We start from the raw sequence: 22,439 nt of genomic DNA, 5'->3' as shown, positions 1-22,439 counted from the left end.
TAAGGGCAGTAAGTCTTAGGTTAAAAAAAAAAAAAAACAACTTCATCATTTAGGAAAAATGCAAATACAAGCGCCACTCTTGGGTTAATTAATCTTTTTCAGTCTTTGCATAAATTTGTGCTCAGTCCAAACATGATATGAATTATTTCCCCGTAATATTAATACGATTAAACTGAAGAATGACTGGGGAGACTTGCGGTTTAAAGCTTTTAAATAATGTAAAAAAAAAAAGTACATCATTGTGATTAAAAAGCATTTAAACACCATATGTTGTCTGAAGATAGCACAAAGGCCCGATATGTTGTTTTTGTTCGAATTACATTTAGTTACAGGGTTTGAGTGACCGGCAAATTGTTGCATTCGATTTTTGTTTGTGTTACACACAGTATAACTTCAGGTTTTGGAAAATCCTTCTTGCTCAACAACAAGCTCAGCTACTAGAGCTGCTGGGGTGGAAGATGGCAGTAGACACTAAACTAGGTCTGGGCAATCACAGTGTCTCTTAAATTTTTTTGTCATACGGCATGTTGCTGGATAAAGCAGACTCTATGGTCTTCTGTTGCTGCTGCACAGGCGTTATTGGGGGAAGATTAGCACTTGTTCCGGGCTGTGTTTGTAAAAGTGTGCATTCTCCATGCTCAAACAAGTGGTGCTGCCTCAGGTGATGAAAAAGATTATCGCTGTTCCCTGTCTTTGTCAGAACATGTGCTCGACATAATTTACGGTGCACACTACTATGTTCCGTGTCTGACTTCAAAAAACAAAAATACCTCCACACCAGAGAACCTTTCGGGCCCTACTTATCAACAGTGTTGTGAACAATGTCATCCCTTATGCCTTGGGCTATGTCTCCTGTCATTTCTTCCGAGGCAGCACTCGATTTATTTTCTTATACGGCTGCATCAGCACAAACAAATACACCATGACTTGCTGCTGGCATGGCTCCATTCCAGCCACGTGATTGGTTCAACTGTCGTTGTCATTGGCTATTCGTATTGTCTGTCAAAAGATGGACAAACGTAATCTATCAAAAAGTATATGGACCAAGTTTCATATCTTTATCGAGGAATAACTTTTCCTCGATAGCTATCGTTTTATCGCCCAGCTGTAACGGAAACATTAATCATAAAAGTTTAGAATCCGAAATGTAAAATAAGCAAAAAATAAGCAAAAGAAGGTAAAACAATATTTATAGAAATAACTAAATTAGGTAGTTCTAACTTTTATTTCCCTTTGGTTTAAATCGTCACATGAACTTTGAGTGTTATCTTCCTGTTTCAATTCACATGCAAATGTTTGTCGAGTGCTGAAATCCCATGGGCATAAAAGAAAAAAAATACATATTATTTGGCTCAGAATACTTTGTACTACATTAAATTATGCATAAGTGAACACAGGCTTAATGAAGAGAATTTAAATAATTTGATGCAGTGGTTATCTATGTGCTTAGCATTATGCTTATCTCTGTCTCTTTTCCCCCTCACACGCGCTCAGAAGTTTTAGGTACATTAGGGCAAAGCCGTTATCCATCTCTTCTGTCATTCATTTTGTTTTTTTATCAAGACACCCAAATGAACACGAGACTCTACAAAACTAACCATCGACAGCGCTGACCTTCATGTGAACTCTGCCGGATACCAAATCATAAATATACTGCTTACAGCGCCGCAGCATAATGCGTTTCCACATTCTCCTCCGCATCCACTTCACTGCTTTGCACACAGTGCATCATGCCCTTTGCTGAACCCATTTACTGTGGACAAAGCCGCGGTTCAAAACCCACAGAGTCTCCAACAAGAGGATTTATCAGGTTTGAGTTAAGTTATAGCTTGTAAGTAGAAGAGAGGAGTGATTAATCAGGCATGTTTATTTCTTTTCTCATTAATAATTAAGGACAACTTCTGATTTTTGAGATGCTTTGAAAGGGAACACTGAGCAGCTGTTGCCTAGTGAATAAAAGCAACTCCAACATAAACCCCTCAAAGATACTCTTGAAATGTAACTCTATTTTAAACAGAAAGAAGACGTTTATCTTTTTTGTGATACGCGATCACTGTGTAATTGCACTTGTTCCAGGAAGAGTGTAATTCAGACAGCACTGAGGCAAAGTTAGCAATGTTAAGGAAATGCAAAAGCATAAAGAAATGCATGCAAAAAGCTCTAACCTGAACTCTGCACGGCAGGGGGGGGGACAATGTTCTAATAAAATACAAGAACTTTCAAGATTAAAGTACATTTATGACAACAGCAATCTACTTTTTCATTATTAATGGGGTGAATATATGGGAAAGGATAAGTGATCAAAGAAAAACCTTATGAAATCCCCTGGGACCAGAGAAAGAAATTCATGAGCAATAAGAGGCTTTTTTTTGGTCGACAAACAATATCATTTCATCATAGTTTGCGGCCATAATGAAGAGGTGCAACAGACAAACGCTTTTAAAAGCTGAGGAAAAAAAAATCAAGAACAACCACACCTCAGTGCTGCAGCTAATTATCATAGGCAAAACCATTGAGAAAGAAAGTTTCAATTGTTTATTATAATGAATAGTAAGTGCTCTGTCTGATACCTTTGATCATATGTCAAAATAACCTGCTGCCCATGCGTGTGTCTGTCTGTTAATGTGACTGCAACAGTTTACACTTGCCCTATGGACAGCAATTTGTATGTTAGTAGGTCTGACTGGTAAGATTTCCATGTCTAAGACTATGTTCAGACTGCCGGCTTCAATACTCAATACTGAACCGTCCTACATGTGCAAAAAAACAACAAAAACATCATGACGCATTCTGCCTGCACAGAAATGTGAAAAATGTCATCGAGAGTGACATAGAGGTCACATGAATTCCATTTTGACCTTACAGACTAAGGTCGCATTGCAAAATCGGACTCCGTGTGATCTGTGCTGAATAAACTGTCATGAAAAAATCTGATTCGAGTCACTTATGAGCGAAAAACTTGATTTGGAACATATATGATGTGCAGACTGAACGTAACCTCAGTTACCACAAGATTAATAGAAAGCAGTGTGTGGTCCCATGGGTTTTAGAATGAGCACCCCACATTCTAAGTCTGAAATCCTTACTGAGTTTAGAGTCACAGTTTTGAGTCCTACCTTCACCCATTTGCTTCTTGTCAGTCCCCATCTCTCCTCAATTGTTGTCACTTTCAAAAGTGGTAAAGAAAAAGAACAAAGCTGGACATTTTGAATATACTTTTACAAATATAGTATTTGGAAAAGACACAGAAATTCCAGGGTTTCTTTGTGAAAAATATAAAGTAAAACGACCATTTTCTTTAAACCAGCAGCTTGCATCTCCACCGTGTAATAAACTTGTCTTTTTGCCCATTTGTGGAAGAAAACTAAGCTGGCCGTGCTGTTTATTGGGTTTGAAAGACTTTTGAGCATTACATGAGTAGCTGAGATGATAATGATTATGTTACCAACACATAATCTATTCCTCCAATCTTATTTTTTACATGAATTTGTTCTGAGCTTCTATGAACACATTTGGCAAATCTGCTGGGATCGTTGGCCGTGTTCACAAACCACATAATTTAAATTTATTAAACTGCTATAAATTTGCTTGCCCAACTAAAATACAGACATTTTTGCTCCACATTGAGATGGTGGAAGTAAATACACAAATGTATTTAGTTGAAATCCTTGTGTAACGGCAATCCATTTATGATTGAAAACACACGTAAGTTCACACATATTGTACTGTATTGGACTAACAAATGTTAAGGTTTTATACCTTTATGAAACATTTAAAGTTATTTTTCCACTTGCCAGCAGCACAGTCCATACAAGGTTTAGTGAACAAGGGTAACCATAGCAACAATAAAGAAAGTCTACATGGAGGATTCAAATTCTGTATGGTTATAACTAATTATCACATAAACAAACACGGATCCAAAGCAGTTTGCTACGTTTTCCTTGTCAAGATCTGGTAAACAGATTTGTCACTCTTGTGACTGATTTGGTTAGTCAGCCTGGAATGGCAGACGTTACACAATAAGCTCTGGGCTTTCTATTTGACAACACTTTTCATTATTTACCACAAGGCAGAACTGAGCAGTCTAAATTTAGGGCTCGATAACAATGTTTTATGTCAATTTGAAATGACAGCATTAAATAATTAATACAAGATTTTGTGTCTCCTTGCACTCGAGATGGAGGGGAGCCACTGGAGTTTTAGGAAGCAAAACTCAAAAACAATAGCGTGGCGTCTATCCAGGTCAACACCTTGGGCTTTTTTGTTTTATTCAAGCAGCTGATCCTGGGGAGCTTCTGAAAAACTGAAGGAACTGCATTGTTACCATGGAGATGGTGTCAATGTTTCAAAAAAGCAAACTCGAGACCTTCCTTTTTGATCTGGCTTTTAACTGAATTATAAATTGTTATGCGTCAAGTCATCCCTAGTCTCCCTAGTGTGAATAGGACAGTGTGGGATGTCGTGTTTTAATGTTGGACCAATGGGTTTTTTCATGGAGAAGGCCGCTGTCATCAATGTGTTTTGCTGTGAAGAGGCATAGTTGATGTTGATCACTTTTGATGTTAGTAACAGCATCATTCAAACATGAATGTAAGAAATGAAGGTAGATTTTTCACAAGGTCAGCTTCTTGATAATTTTTGATTTTTTTATTTACTTCTCTTGTCCTCTCTCCATATGACACCTGTGCCTGCCAGAGATACTGTAAATATGCAGGCCATCTGCCAATTATCTCTAATTAATTAAAGAGGGGAGAGCCAATGACACATCCATAACAAATCCCAAATCATGTTATATTGCTTTTGCATCCCTTAATCACCTGTGAATCTGTGGGTTGTTGTGCTCTAAGGTCGTGGTTTCTCCTGGAATTCTCCAAAGAATCAGATATTCACCTCACAGTGAGGGAGTTTCAGCAAATCCACTGGCTCTAAATCATGACCATGTCGCATTGTTTTATACATGGAGAGTCAGACCCCATATCCTCTGGCTTTGGATAAAGTCTGTGTCATTGCGTCCTCGTTTATCTTGGCGCCGTAGCCTAAATTGCTCATTTCTGTAGATAAACAAAGAATCAATCCTATTGTCTATTTTTACTTTTTTTTTTTTTTAAATCTTTTTATATTATTATTTTTTCTTATTATCTTAGATAGCATATAAACAATTATCAATTACCATCAATTTATAATCATCACTAAGCATGGGTGCTAAAACAGAAGCAAACATGGCTACAGCAATTGTTATGGGGGGGGGGGGGGGGGGGGGGGGGGGGGCACTTTGCTTGAAAATTGCAAGAGTGCTTCAAACCACCTCTGAATATCTACGGATCTCCTTCATACTTTATTACATCTAAAAATCATTGTCTTAGCTATAGTCAAAAGCACAATTTTTTGATTTTAAATCTTCCTCAAGGTCATGTAATTCATAAACCATGATATTAACCATAATAACAGCCGTGGTATTTAGCAAAATGTCATTGCCAGTAGATGGGAAAAGTACTAATAAAAATACCTTTTATTCAGTTTCTTTTTCACTTCATTTACTTCAAATTTCACTGCTGTAGAGTTACGAAAAAACCTAAAGAGAGCTTTGACAGGGCAATACACATTTAGGGAGGCTTATATAGCCCTAATTTACCACATAAAAAAGAATGAGGTTGCTAAGCGGCCATCAGCTTCGTTCAGATCCTATGTTTATCTTCGCGCACATCGCACTATATCCATAGTTTTATCTTTGTAGTCTTAGAAGAGAGGAGGCACTGCTTTCCCAACAATCATTTTCTCATCTCAGACATAAACCCGTCTTTACCCATCCTTCAATTTTCTGTCTGCGCAAATCAATTACAACTCACACAGCTTTAGTGACAATCCTCATGACACAAATACATCTTTTTTCATATTTGGCATTTTTCACCTAAAAATGCAAAGAAAATTGCTTTTGTTTCTCAACAAGTACATGTCTGATTCTCTGTTCATTCTCTGAGCGTATGCATTTCCCAGGGGACCTCCATGGCCTTTAATTGCAATAGCATGCAACTCACTGCGGTTACCATCGGCTGCAATCTGTCAGAACCCCCGTTTGCTTTGGTTATCGTCGGCATCAAACCACATATGCTTTGTGGCAAGTTCAATAGCAGCTTATCTGTTTCGACAGCAATTCACAACTGGTTAGACACCCTCACTAAAGACATGACTGCAGCTCATTTGTTGTGTTTCTCTTTTTTTTTAAAAGAGGGATGTTTACTTGTGTGTGGAGACCTTCACTGTCTCATCCCACAGAGAACGTATCTCGATCAATACGACATTATAACTATGGCAAACCTTGGATCGTGCTCTGTTCTTCTGCCTAGTTCTACACACACACATACACAAGGTGAAATAGAGGCATTAGCAAGATTACAGTGTGTGTCCTTGACAATAGAGAATCTTGAATGAGGGAGTGATTCATTACACGATATTTGTCTCTGGGGAATGCTTCTGGTTCCACACCTTTGGCTTGTACAGTGGCATGCTTGTCCACTACCCTGGTATCTGCTCTAAATGATCAAAAATAAAGAAAGAATGTAGATATGTTTACCACCACCGCTGAGGGTGCATTGGAACACAAACTAACACGAAGCTGAATTTACGGCGTCATGTCTTCTGACTGGTTTTGAGTTCATTGTGCTTCTGATAACATCCGCTACTGATGTGTCGTCAACATAGGTACATTTGTACACTGATCACCAGAGGCGAATACATAGTTTGAGGAACTAAGAGTTCAAAGAACCCTTTGGAATTTTTTTTTACCATTATGCACTGTGTTCTCATGATATAACATTTTGAGTTATTTTCCTATCAGGCAATATTTCAGACTTTAGTGACAAATTCTTGTCACCGACGCTTCCACCAACACAGGCTCTCTAAGTACAACTGAACTCTGAAGAGGGAATTTCCAAAGTTCAACTGGAACGCTTCCCCCAGTTTGGATTGCTATCTTCATAAGTCAGAGAAACCTCACCAGCCTTCAGCTAAAAATCCAATATGGCTGCCCTGTGTATAAAAACTGATGACAACTGCAATGATGACAAACTCTTTAACAGCACTTCTGTCAATATGTATGTCACTAAATCTGTTGCCCACATGCGTAGTATGGGGGAGTGGGATAACGCTCGTAAGATTCATAAGATGAGCACTAGTTTTCTTTTTCTTTTTTTCGTTCAGCAATGTGGCTCAAAGTAAAGTAAGCCAAATGCTGTAGGATTTATTGAAACAGGTTGGAGAATGGAGGCACTGCAAGGAAGCAGCAACAATTCACGCTTCACAGCAACCTTTATCAATAGAAAATGCTGAATAGTCATTTGCACTGGTGTCCAAGCGGTAGCTGTTTGTCTGTTCACAAGTTCTCAAAAGTGAAGACGGCCTGCTTTTGCAGTTGAGGCTGTGCTAATATTAATTTAGCCGGCAGTGTTCTTTTTTAAATTTCCTTTAACCTTAGTCTTTTACAAAAAATAAAAAGAATTCTCAATTTCAGTCAGTTATTTTTCACTCCACTACAATTTTTATCTATTTTCATTCAACAAACTTTCCATCTATTATGAGAACAATCACGGTGTTCAAAAACAGTTAAAGATGTTGACATGTGAACTTAATTTGTTTGGTTAGCTTCTAAAGAATAAATGTGACTATTTGTGGAAGAAAGATGATTTTTTATTAGTTTAAAACTTCACACAACCTGGCAGCACTGTGTATCTGCGCCCTCTTACATGTGAGGGCCTCCTCTTGTGAAAACATTTATCCATATTTCTAGCTGGAAAAAAGATCATCAGCTTTAAAGATGCAAACTCTTGTCCCTCAGTTTTCCTCTGTTATTCAGTGACATAATGACACAATGCAGTAGAAACATGGGGAAATCTTAACAGACTGACAATGTCATTAAGAATGTTCTATGCGTCTGTCTCCACAATCCCAAAGAAAAAAACAGAAAATATTCTTTGCACTGCACCCACTCTGCACTAATTGACCTTTTCTTTTACTACTGTACATGAATTCTCACAGATCGAGACATTATTCTAAAGCAATAAGTGTGGCTGGAAATTAAATCTAGCTCCAAAAGCTGAACAATAGCCCCCATTCCTACTTGCGTCTGTGTTGTCAGGGCTTCATTCCACTTGTTTTTTGGCATATGGTGCTTTTAAATTGTAAGTTGATGCACCTACAAAATATGTATCTTTTTTTCCTACTGTCAACAGCTTAGTGAGTACTTACTGTAAAGTACAATGCTGCACTGTGCTGAGTTCTACTGCTTTCAATGTCAAATGCCAGGTTTTAACACTCTTTACATAATGGAAATCCTGGAAATGTGTGCTTGTGTGGATGTTTGCTGTGTGACTTGAGTGTGTATATGTGTGTATCATTTCACTTGTCCGCTGCCACACTCAAGGTTAATGTATACACCGATAATGGAGATGATGTGCTGGAAAGTGTCCTCACTGGTGTCGGGGAATCGCAACTACATTGCATTACGGAGCTCATCAGCATGATGAAACAAGCTCCTTAACATCTCTTTACAGCTTGTACGTACCTACACACGTACACGCAAACTTGCGCAAGCACACACACACAAATACTACCCTTTAAAAGGTTGATATGTATGCCAGCACAGTGCTGACACACATATAGACTTTCACTCTCTGTACTTCACCATCTGCATTAGCCAAAACCCCACAAAAGTCTTACTTAACACAGTTAACCCCAGACCTTTTGAGCTGGAATTATGCAATAAATGAGTAAATGTGCCAGCATCATCTGTCAAATGAACTGATTTTAAATGTAGTGTCACTGAGAGATGATAGCTGCTATAACAATACAAGTGCTGTACTGTATACAACGCTCCTAATTTTGCAGTTCACACAATGTTTGGGGTCCCAGTGGAGTACGGCAATATCTGTGTGAAAAACCATGTACAGCATTGATTTTTATCCTCATTTACATGCAAAATGTATGACACACGTCACAGCATTTAACATTTAGAATATCTCTGCAAGATGACGCTCATCAACAGCAGAGCAATGTTTTGGGGTTTTTTTGTAATAACATTTTTTCCACCCCCAGTTTACAGCTGGGCTGTAAAGTGAAATAAATGTAAAAAAAAAAGATGTTTTATATAATTTTGTTGATTATCCACAAAGACATTTTGTATATTTATACTTTTACAGGAATAGGTGGGAGCTAAAAAGTTCACTGTCACATTAACTGTGAAAATGTTCCAGTTCTGACAGTGTTGTGATCAGAATTATTATATGTACTGATCAGAATTATTTGAGCTTTCTGTAAGCATTTTGCAAGTGTTTCCACCTGTCTGTATAAAACTGCAAGATGAAGCTTGCATGATGGAACATTTCTATCATTATTTGAACAGTTTTTTGCAGTGTCTGCTCTCACCTTCTGTTATGTTTTAATGGAACCAGCCATTGATATCAATGTGCTTGACTTCCAATGTGCAATAAGCCGAATTCCAATGAGCATCTGTTGGCATTAGTGTCAAGCACTACATCACTGTGAGCACATTTTCATTTAAGCTAAATGAAAAAGAGTCCAATAAGGAGGGAATTTCTTTTTAGACCCACTGCAAAATGGCGGTACTTGAAGGTGTTAATCTCACAAAATTAAAACTAATAGTGTCAATTTATGAGCAAAAGTAGACAACTTAATTGTTCATCACAATTGTATGCCAAAATGTAATCGTGGTTGAAATAGGCCTGCTGTACGTGTACATGTTTGTGTTGTTTGATACAATACAAAGTGGGAAGAGTGCTGCCAAAGAAGGAGTGGAAAGGTCTCCGGTGCCACGTTGAAATCTATGTACGTGGGAGGCGGGCTGTGATGAGACAGAGCTGTGGACATTTTTTCTGTTATGGTGCAGAGGGTTGTGTCGAATCCATGAAACAGGCTGGAAAAATTGAAGGAACACACGTGCACACACTGGCTAACATCAGACGCGGGTAGGAGGAAGATGATGGTCCACAGCTAATCTTTTCCACCATGCTTACATGTTTTCTATTACAATTCCCACAAGTCTATTAGCCTTTCGGTACATGTTGATCAGAACACCACATATGTATTATTAATGTGTATGGGTTGCACAGTGTGTGCTTTTTGAAAATGAGTAAGACAAGGCGGGTAAGACTGGAAAACATTATTCACCATATATTATTTGGTGTGTATGTGGGTCTAACAGACCTAAATATAACACAAAGAGTTAACTACACATTTCCTGAGAAGCTGAAATTAAATATACATGCAAAAAAAAAAACATAAATATTATCCTTAAAATATCACAAGCAACCAACCTGCATGTTTGTGATCCCTCAATAAGTACCGTCTTATTTAATTCTCAATTCAGGCCGGTGATATTGTAGGACACTTAGCCATTCTCCACCATGGGTATGCTTTAGGTATCATAATGGGTATGCTAGTGGGTATCTTTGCCGTGAGCTGCCGCTTAGGTTCTGCCCACCCATGGTGGTAGACTACATAAAATGATTCTATATCAATGAATGGAGAGAACATGAGAAAGGAATGGGCAGGCAGAGAGTGCTTGCATAAACGCAGAGTCAGTGCTCATAGAAGAAATGGCAAAGAATAAGCAGTGATAGAAGAAAACCGGGAATGTGATATAGTCAGACGAATAGAGACAAAGTGCTCCTATATACATCCTTTTAAGCTGTCTGTATGTATGAGGTGTGTGCACTGATCATGATTGGATGGCCGCTCAGATGGAGCATCATTTCCCTGGATGTAGCGGCTTCCCTCCATCCCCTTCCCCTCCACTTGCTCTCCCATCCGTGATGAATTCGAATTGTCCCGCAACCAAAAAGCGTGCAGCTCATTTTTCACCGCCGATATTTCTTTACAGTAGAGTTTCAAGGGAACCCTCTCACGCTTGTTCCATATTAGATGACACTCTTAATCCAATTTAGCTGGAAGTGCGTTCCTTCGCTTCTCATGCACCTCCACAGCGAGTGTAATAGTGTGCATGTGTGCACACGCAGAGCGGCATTCATATGTGCAAATTTGCTCGGGCAGCTGCATGGTCGTGTGTCATGTCTTCGCAGTGATTAGCTTTCGTTGCCTGGTCTCCCAAGACTTGTGCTTCACTGTGTGTTCTGCTCGCCAAGCACAGTTAGGACTACTCTCAAACTCCCAGCTCTGTGCCATGGTGGAGGAAAAATAAAATTATTTCCTGATTTGTTGTGAAAGGAGAGCAAACACACACACACACACACACATATTGGTGCAGTTGTGTTGCAGTAAACGTGGACTGCCTTAGGTTGTTTCTTCAGGGCATCTCAAAACTTTTAGGCAAGGTCAGCTTTGGATAATTTACAGGAAGTGTGAGAGGAAATCTAAAAAACAAACCATAATGTATAAAAGCTTAGGCACAGACAAAACATATTTATTCACCTTATACATGCATACTATTCAATGGCACAGCTTTAGGAAGCTAGAATAAAGAAATCAGCTAATGAATGCACTCAATAACACATTGGGTGCACCAACTTGAGATCCACTGTAATATTTGTTTTCGTAAACTAAGTAATAACCTTATTATAAACAGCTCTGTACAGTAGGACAACATAAATCTCCCCGGGTCTAATATTTTGAACAAAATAAAGAAGACATATTCTTCCTCCACTTGGTTTTAGTAACAATGAGGAGTAAAAAAGATTATTCACTCATTTTGATGTAATTAAAAAAAGCACAACAGTGCATCTGTATGATGCTAAGTGATTATTGATAAGTGTTTACATTGTGTCATGCTGCTTTGACGAGCTCTAACACTCTTTCAGAAGCACGAATGCTAAAAAGTGGCTAGAAGAAGAACGAAATTTCTCAGTGCTTCACTCGTAGATGTTGGTATACTGGAAAGATTTGAGGGGTGGGGGGGTTGCTCATGAATGTTACACCCTGACTAAATTGATTTCGGTTTGGGTTGAAGGTTTTATCAAAGCTTCTAATCCTCAGAGGAAAGGATAAGTCTAATCAGAATGTTTTTCTGTTGGGATTAGTGGCTGCAAGCCTCTCCCTCTCCCTCCCATTCTTTTATCCTTGCTGTCTTATGTACAAATTTTCTCTTGTGCTTGTGAATTTTGCCTTTTTTTTAAATAAATCTCTGCCTTCCTTTACTTTCCTTTATTTCCTTTGCCTTTCTCCTGCACCCCCTCAAAAAGCATTTTGGCAAGTGCATCTACTTTCGTTTTGTCATCGTACGTGCTTGGCTTGCTGTGTTTTAAAGCTTTAATCTGTGAATTTTGCAGTTTTTTCTTGTATTGACCACATCAGCTTTTTCCCACGCCTCATTCTAGCCTGTCCTAACCCCACCACCAGTGTCATGCAAGTTCACGCTTCACAAGAACAAGTTCAAAGTTCAGTTCATATAGATTAAAACCAAAGAAGCTGGTGTTCATAATTAACAATTTTAAATGTAAGCTGAGCTCACAGTCCCAAAATAAACTAGTTTGTGTTAATTTCTCACTTTTTTTAAGAAATCTGCTTTTAGATGAAGCATGTAGACCCTATGTATATGAGTAGACCCTCTCAGTGCTGTGGTGGAGCAACGGATGAGGAGGAAATTATATTCTGTTTTGGAGAACAAGAAGCATCCACAGCATCCTGGCAGGACAGAGGAGCAGCTACAGCAAGAGACCCATGTCACTGCGCTGCAGGACTGAGAGGTTCAGGAGGTCCTTTGTCCCCACAACCATAATGCTTGTTAACAGTGACTGCTGACTTTGATGTTTTTTTTCTCAAATGTATTTATTTATATATTCATGTGTTATTATTATTATTATTATTATTGCATTTTTGTTGTTGTTCTAATATACAATCATTGTAAATATTGTTTTTTCTCAAAGAAATCAATTTGAGCTACTTGACCCATTTCGAATTTCCCCCACTGGGGGATGAATAAAGTATTTTTCTATTCTATTCTATTCTATTTCTATTTATGATATCACATTTTTAGTATAGAGCTCCCTTTGTTGATAATTTTCAAAAACTAATGAAAACATATCAGCAGCAAATATTTAAGTCACAAATAACATGGTCAGTGGTAAGTAGACTTTATTTACATCACACCTTCTTATACTAATTGATCACTCAAAGCACTTTTACATTACAAGCTACATTCACCCATTTTCCCATACACTTGTACTGCACTTCTCAGTCTATACAGTAATGTACGCTGTGCTTTTCTTCACAGATTCACACATTGAAGGCAACGTTGGCTTCAGTTTGTTGCTCAAGGACACGTTGACAAGCGTCCCGAGGAATCTGGGAATCGAACCAACGACTATCAGGCAATCTAACCACTGCTATGCCTTGTGTTGATATTACTTTTAACATAAGGTCAATTTTGAAAAAATACAGTGCCGTTTAAAACCGTTTCGTAATAACATGTCATATGCCTAACAGAAACTAAGAACAAACCAACAAAAAAAACAGAGCAGCAGCTGTGTGAATAAATCTGGTGTGGGAACATGACAGCAGATAAAACCATATTTAGTGGCAATGCGTGATGTGGGTGAGGACAGAAACGGTGAACATGGAGACATCTGCGACTTCACCGGTTGGTTTCTCTAAGTACTGTGCAAAGTTGTGTATTAAATCATTCATCTTCAACTAGCAGATTTCACTCTTTTATTTTACTCATTTACACATAAATCTGAAGCCATGTCCTTTTGTTTTGGAATGCTACACATACCTATAACTACACGTGTCTGTAATTGTCCTAAAGCATTTTCAGTACTTGGATATACAGTATTTCTGTCTGGGACTGGTGAGGGATAATTCAGACGATGAACATTGTCCGATGATGCAAGAGGGAGCAGCTTCCCTTTCGTCAGTTAAAGACAACATTGTTCAGTTAAAATTCATGTTTTCCATGAATTCAGTCTCACAGGCACACTCATTTCAACACGTTCATGCACAACACTGCTCACGACACATGTGATTTCTCAGAGTATTTTCACAGCTTTATTAGTTTTTGTGTTTCTCTAATACAACTTCTCTCAGATAACCATTTAAGCTGACACTCTGCCCTTTTAAATGCTGCCTGTATGGGCAATGATCATGGAGAAGAAAAACAATTTGCTTTTAACAAGTTGGACAAGATCTCGTTATGGAGCTGGACAATACGATCACAGTGCCCAAGTTACTAAGCAAGCTGTTTGCTGGGTGTTTTTGCCTTTCTTTTTATTTCTTTTTATTTTTTATTTTTCCAAGTTTCGATGGTGTTTATGCTTGCATTGCTGGATTCTGCAACATTGGCACCAAGAGTCCTGTGAAATGAACTGTGGAACATAATATTAAGGCCCACATGTAGCCTCCATATATCTTTCTTGAAAGGGTTATGATAGCATGCTATAATGGCTAATATAAAGAGCTACCATAATGGTGAAGACTAATGCACACTTTGCTTTCTCACTCATTTTCTCAAAACAATCATGATTTGATGTAAGATGAGCAAGGCTATATATTCCCACACATCTTATCCTCTCACAGAAACGTCTCAATAGACAAATAATGGTGTGCTTATTTATGCACTTTTCGCAGGCTACTACCAAAACAATGTACTGCATCATTTGTTGCTCATTGCACTGTTGAAATTGAAGACAAACAGAGAGGTACAGTACATTTTTTTTATGATTATTGTACAAAATAATGTCATGTTTTTCTTTTTTAAAGTCCTTCATTTAATTATATAGTATAGTATAGTATAGTCACTTGCAAAATGTTTTTCAGCTGTAGAGAGGAAACTACTTCTGAGCAGAGTGAAATCACTGTTTGTCACTTTGTTTAGGGTCAGCTTCGATATCAAAATCTATTCTAGCTGCTACCTAATGCTGTTTGATAAGTAATGATGAAAACGTCACTGATTATGCAAAACATCTTCATACCTGAATGGTAGGTCGACCGTCAGCCTTCAGCCTTGAAATTTTTAAGACATTTCCAAAGGGGCCACATGTGAGACATTTACTATCTGCAACATTCTGTGCACGCAGACTATTTCATCCAGTGACAACCACCACCTCCTAGGGGCAAAGCTTGTACACTATGACATGATAGGATGGCATTAAACTGTATCCTGCAGGATGTATTGGGCAACAGTTTCTGATAATCCCAACTTCCTGAAATAATTAACTAAACGCAAGACACATAAACAATGCATGCACACATATATGCGTACACCTTTTTCTCCAGGTGTGAGAGTTTTAGAGAGAAGATGAATATTCAAAGATCGCTTGCGTGGTTTTCTGGCGGTCGATTATGTCATAGGCTTCCACAGGGCTGTTTAAGAAAACAGCAAACACACCATAATCCATCTGTACATCTGTGTCTCCCTCCGGATCAGCTCCCCACAGACTGTACACTGTTCGGGCTGTGCGTTCATTCCCTGCAGATAAAGCAGGATCTGTCTGTCCTCTGCCATCTGTGATCACTTGTTTATAATCCGACCATTTCTTTTATTTATTTTTTTCAACTTTGCAAGGTCCTTTCCTCTGGTTTTACTACGCTGATCACCTCTTACTTTTTACATTCAGCTGTTTTGGCACTGTTTGTCTTTGCAGATGTGAGATCACTAAAGTAAACCATTTTAATTTCTCTCTGCTTTATTAATGACAGTTTTACATCTGGTAAATGTGCACTCCCTCGTTACTGTTGCTTTCACTGTTATGCCTATTTAGTTGTGTGAGTGGTCCATATGTCCATATGTGCAACAAAAGAAAGAAAATGACAATGAAAAAATGAGAGCAGAAATAACATTTGTGCATCTGTGTACAGTTTCTTGATGAATGAGATTTAAAAAAAAAAAAGAACCATATGTACACACAGCTTTATAAATCTGGCAAAAAGAATGTAACTACACATTCCTGCCCCATGTGCAGACACAGATTTAGTCATGAATATACATACAGTTTTGTGCATCTGCCCCTGGGACTCGGTTAAAACTGATCACTCTTGTCTCTTTTTATCTGCTAGTTGTTGCTGTCAGTTTCAGAGCTTCCTTGTGTGGAGTCACATTCAGTGTCTGTGTCATCATGTAAGGAAAAAGTAAGCGGTGCTCACTGCTGCAGCCCCAGATGTCCCCAAATCATGCTTATTGAAAATTACCGTGCTCCTGGGCATTGTCTATCCATCATAGCTGATTAGTAGGGGCTGATAAATACATGTTGCTTCTGCAGATCTATTTGACATGAGATTGAATTTCACTCCTACCAGTTGCACCCAAAAGTCAGATGTTAGTAGATGTCAGCTGTTTCTTTCACCAATATGAGGAAGATCTTCAGATTCTTTATCTGAAGTCAATATGGCCATCCACCACAGTATAGCTGGATTATTATCTTGGAAAATAGATATGTAGATAAGATGGTAAATAGCTTTATGCCCTAAGAATAAGTGCATTTAGACTTAACCGAGAATATCACCTGCTAGTCAAGTGGACGTTGTACACCAACACTGTCAGTCCAGCTTGGTGAAAAATTGACAGTGGACCAAGCGTTCTAATGTCTGATTGGGCTAAGGATTGTATCTTTCCAGAAACTGCTGGTATCAAGAGAATCTTCACAGAAGCCTGACATGTAAACTAGATGTTAATTGACTTTATCCTTTATCCCAACTATGGTGAGGACGAGGAACCTTGAGCCAACACAACTTTGTGGTCTTTTCTTCCTCTTCTGAGATAAGCCATGAATAGTACTGTGTATTTGCATTTATTATTGATTAATCAGAATTAAAATGTTTTAATCATTCGAAAACCCTAGTCCAAATACTGTACATGTAGTATTGTTATCAACAGAAAGATAGATTTAGAGTTGGAACATTAGATTCTGTTGTTTTAACTAGTTGAGTTTCATTTCATTGTTTTATCAACTCAATTAGGTGTAAATAATTAAACAATGGGGTTATATTTAGGAAAAGATCAGGGTTTGGATTAGAATAGGCTCTAACCACATATTTGACAGCTCTGATTTTCCATAATATATTCTAACATGAGACAGATACTGTCGCTCAGTCAATGGAGTCTCCTATTATATACTTAGATGAGCTGTTATCTGTTAATGGTTTGATTCAGAGTACTATGTGTACAGGAAATCAGTTTATTATATACTGGCTATTGACAAAAATAAACTCAAGGAGATGTTTATGATGCTATGACATTCATAATACCAGGCGAACAGAGGACGCCAGTTTTCTCAGTGCTGTCAAACTCTAACAAAACCATTTACAAGCTTGATAAACTGAAATTATTAGTGCAGCTGTTTTCTCCTCTGACGTATTTCTTTGATATAGGGCTTTTAACAAGGCAACAAAGTAAACAATTCCAGGCTGTGTAATGAAACACAGTCATGTCAGTTTGAGTGAAGCATTGTCCTAATATAAACATGTAATCACAAACTATCACACAAATCATATCTCTCAGGCAAGACAGCAGGAAAACGTTACATTTTTGGTGCTTCACTCTTTTAGAGCAGCATAATCCAGAAAATCACTTGAGCGGATTATTATGCAATCCAATTATGGCTCATAATCTGAACCTAGAAAGAATTTCTTTGCCTCTACACTGTCAGGCTACAAGCTATTCAGCTAATTTGTGCAGGCTATATATCACTGACACATGGTGGGCGGTCAACTTATAAAAACACCTGCGAATGGTTTTAAGAATAAGCCATGCTGCATAATTTACACCATGCTGTCACAGGCAAGGGCGAATAGTGCAGGCACCCTCTTTCAGTTCAAAGGTTTTATGTATCAGGACATAAGGAAAATTCACTGGTTCCTCTCAGGTCTTAAAATCAGGTAAATATAACCTTAGATGAACAGCAAAAAATACCATATTACACCATGTCAAATTAAGTACATCATCATTTTTAGGTTTGCAAGCATTTGTTTATGCACAGATTTCTTTAGGTCTGGACTTTGACATGAAAATTGCAACACCTTGATTTTTTTTTTAATTTTCAGCTGTTGTAGATTGCTGCCGTTCTTAGGATCAGTGTCCTGTAGCATGAATCACTTTGGGCCAAATTTGATCTGTCAGACAGATGACCTCACATTTTTGCCCAGAATTCCTTGGCATGCAGAGCGGTTGATGGTTGACTTGATGACTGCAAGGTACCCAGATCCTGAGACTGCAAAAACATGCCAAATCATCAGCTCTGCACCACTGTGCTTGACATCTGGTATGAGGTGTTTGTATGGATATGGCATTCGGTTTTTGCCAAACGACGCACTGGTTTGTTTAGATGCAGTTTTGCGGCCCTAATCTGAGCTGCCATACCTGCTCAGTCTTTTTCTAATTGTACTGTCATTAACTTCATCAAAGGAGATACTGGTTTAAGGCCATTGTGCTCAACAAACACATTGTTTTCAACTGACTTACATAACATTAGCAAGCTAATTAATTCTTTTAAGGCTAAATAACACTGCTAAAACTGCCACCATTAACAGTTTGAAACCAATATGCAAGAACCAGAATGGTAAACTTGAAAGGCGTGAGAGAAACATAATGTGTTATTTTCAGCTGGTGTGCTTTCAGACAATGTAACAGGTTTTGTTTTGAAAGTTGGTTAATTTGGTTCCATCCAGATGGCTCATTTGACTTCATCCAAGTGAGAGAAAAAATGGCCGGCTTTTGTCTTCCATTTGTCTTCATAAAAGTATGCTGTTCTGCATTTTGGATACACCTGTGGCAGGGGACTCTAATAGGAGATAAAATCATTAGATGCATCTGGGCCACACTAGATATATTTCTATTCATGCATTCTTTTAGCAGCTTAAAAAATATCAAACTTTTAATGTTGTGAAGATATGTCATCTTCATAAAACATCCAAACATTAACTATCACATTATAAATGGTATTCTCTATGAGGTCTTTTACAACTGTTTCATATGAATAACAAGTGACCATTTGAATCAAGATGAGATTCATACTGGAAAAAACATTTGAGAAATCCAAAAACACCAATCCTACAAATTCCATAAATAAATCAGTTTGGAATTTGGAACTCCACCAGCCAGATTGCAAAACCAAAAGTACTGAGATCAGTAGGATAGGAGGAAAAGAAGTGAGAGGGATAAAGAGGCTCTCTATTGCCACATCTATATCGTATGCCTTGCAGTTGTAAAAATAGACAGTCGATGCTGTTAGTGTGCTGCATAAGTGCAGGCTGTTTGATAACAGATAACTTAAAGCTTCCACACGGATTCAGTAAAATATCATGTGAGACTAAGGGTCCTTGCTATAATAGTATGACTCCGACTCAAATATTTATGATGTCAGATTTCCCCAGAGTGAGCCAGACCTTAGGGACTTCTCAAAAATGTCACCTGGTACAAATCACCTCTCCTCACCTATCCTCATGCTGTCACACGCATCATAGTCAGACATGTTCTCTGCCACACACATGATCTGCCTGGCACACGACCCTCTCTTTTCATCCATGTCGCCTTGTCACTGTGCTTTCCATACTTTTCAGAAACCTAGTCACCCCTTTGAAAGGCCACACGAACACCTGGCCACAGGCTAATGCATGGGCAGTCTGACATGGCCACACATGTTTATCTAGTGAACCTATTCCACAGCTCCTATGCTGTTGATAACATACACTGCCACCCACGATAATACAAATGTCTCACCATGGGACACAACACTGCAGCTTTCTGAGCGAGTAGACCATCAAGGGGCAGCCATGTAATGTCGAAGGTAGCAGTTGTGTATAAGCCTGACCCTGCTAAGGTCAGAAGTTGACAACATTCTGGGTTGTTGTGTTTGCTCAGCCAATTACTCAGCCAGTTGGCTGTACCAAAGCAATCTGTGGAGTATAAGAAATAATATATAAATATATATATGTATTTTTTTTTAATGCACAACTATTTTTGAACTAATATTTAATTCATTTCCATTGTCTTTGGTGTGTGCTTCGAATTCGCAATGCAACATTTCTGACTGTAAATTTGAAAATCAAAGAGACATGAACATGGCAGCTATTCCACAAAACACAGGCTGGCCAATGCAAGCAAAAATCCGCATTGTGGATGCACAAATGGATATTGTGGACGTGATGTCACACCATGTTAGATTTTGGGTGATTGGGCTCCACAGTTTGGTTTACATGCCATGTAGGAAGCATCTCGCTTGCCTGCTCTGACGCCCTCCTTTTTAAGAAGGATATGCTATAAGTAAAGTTGTGCAAACAGAAAATCCTTCTTTTTTTTTGCATCACTTAACTCAAAATGTTGGTTGGCTTAGAGGTGGAGTTCCCTGTCTGGCATTGATAGAATGATTCTGACTCCTTCTCCTTTGTATCTGGCACCACTGACTGTTTTTTTGAGAGAGGGAGGCTGTAAGCCACTTGTATGGCTCTTTGTGTACCAGTCCTGTGATTTGTGTGAGGTCTGAATTGTTATTTACACACGTGTGCCAAACTTTGTGTCTTGGCAGGTTTGCCACATTTGTTGGGGCCTTTTAGCTGAGCTCTTTTGATTTGAAAACTTGTGTCACTGCACTGGGACCTGGGGAATTACCTAGAGTTTATTGTTTATGACAGTTGGATTTTTCTTATCCATTAGCGATCCAGTTTTCAGTTGCTGCATCTTTTCTTTTGATGCATGAACTATAAATTACTTTACCTCATACCTACGCCATTTGGTTTAATGTTACTCTCTCCCTGGCTGAGCCTCAAGATAAATTTGACTGAAAACATTTTTTTTTCCAACTTTTGATAAATATCGCAAAGATATCCTTTCTATGAATTCTCAAGACCACAATAATTGTGAAGTGCCAATTTGATTTTGTGACAGCCCTACATGAGAGGGTTGAGATTGTTGAAGTAATGTGGATTGTTATTCAGGGTAATGCTGTCATGAGTGTCACTGTAGTAAAATAATAAAGTAATATATGATTAATTAAAACATTTCACTATGACAGAAGTCTGTACAGCTTGAAATCTAACTGTTCATAAATACTCATAAGTGCACCAAATATGGCTTAAAGTTGTCAATTATAAATACAGTGTGCATGCTGATTTGAGTGGTACCTATAAATGTGAGAATGTAAATTGTAGCCTTGCTTGCACATCCTGGTTTTAGCTTTGTAACCTCAGGTAATCATGTGACCTTCACCTTTCACGCTGCACTGGCCTTCCAATATGTTCCCCTCCAGATAATATCAGACAGGTTTTACAGGGAATGTGTAAATCTTAATGGGCCTGTGAGACAGACATGAATCATGCAGTTGAAGGAAATCACAAGGACAGATATACACGTGGACACACTCATACATATCTCCACCCTCCAGTTTTGTGACACTGGAGAAAAACACTATTCTGTGTTTCTGACTGCAGCCTTGTGTCAGTACACAATTTAGTTTGGTATAGATTGTCAAGGTCACTCCAGTACTTCTTCTGTTCACTTTCTGTTCTTTTCTTAGCACTGCAGTATGAGTGAACTTTCTTTCGCACATGGAAGTCAGGGAAATAACACAGTCTAAATCACACGATTTTCATTCTTACTGTGAAAGGCCTGCTGCAATCTAGTCCGTCTGTCCCCGCCTTTCCCTCCTTTCTTGATTACAGAAGGTGATGCATGGCATCAGGCACAGGAAGCACTGATTAATGCTGCGAATAGTAACCAGAATATCCTCTGATTTATATGAAGCCCAGTTGCACAGCTGCTTAAACAGAGTTGCAAAGCTTTCAAATATTGAGGATCAGCTGCAGCCTCTTTCACCTTTTTCCAAATGAAAATGTGTTTATGTATGTCCACAAATACATATATGTAACTTGGCAAAAGGCATCTGGTGACGTGGAGGAAAGCACGTTGATCAGATGAGACTAAAGTCGAACCTCCTGAAAGATCCCACCTTTAAATAAAATCACAACTATTTAGAATGCACATTTAGCACAATCACAGTTGACCAAAGTGCTGTGCTGAAAATAACACAAATAACAACATAAATCTAAATTTTATAAGTAGAGGATATAATAAAAGCAAGTCAAAGGAACAAATAAAAAACTAATGAAAACTTCCTTGAAAAGTAAGAAATACAACAATAAAAATACTCAGACTGTGAAATACAGTTAAAGGCCAAGAAGAACAAACTGACTTTGGTTGCGTTTTATAACAAAGGCACAATCTCTCTTATTCATTAACCTTGAGTGGGGAAGATCTAAGAGGTCTAGAGTTAGGGTAAAGGCAAAGGTGTCCCAAAATGTATTCAGGTAACAACCCATGTACAGCTTTAAAAACACACGAAAAGAATTCTGAAATTAATTCTACATTTAATCAGGAGTAAACGGGGAGATGCTAGCCTTTTATTCCAGGTTGTAAGGCAAGAAAATAGGAAAAATGCCAAAGGGGGTGAATACTTTTACAAGGTGCTGTATACACACTGATAAGTGCA

The sequence above is a fragment of the Leuresthes tenuis genome, unplaced genomic scaffold (genome assembly GCF_036924035.1).
Source record: "Leuresthes tenuis unplaced genomic scaffold, fLeuTen1.0.hap1 SCAF_18, whole genome shotgun sequence".
In the NCBI taxonomy this organism is placed as follows: domain Eukaryota; kingdom Metazoa; phylum Chordata; class Actinopteri; order Atheriniformes; family Atherinopsidae; genus Leuresthes; species Leuresthes tenuis.
Note: the sequence above shows the minus strand (reverse complement) of the source record.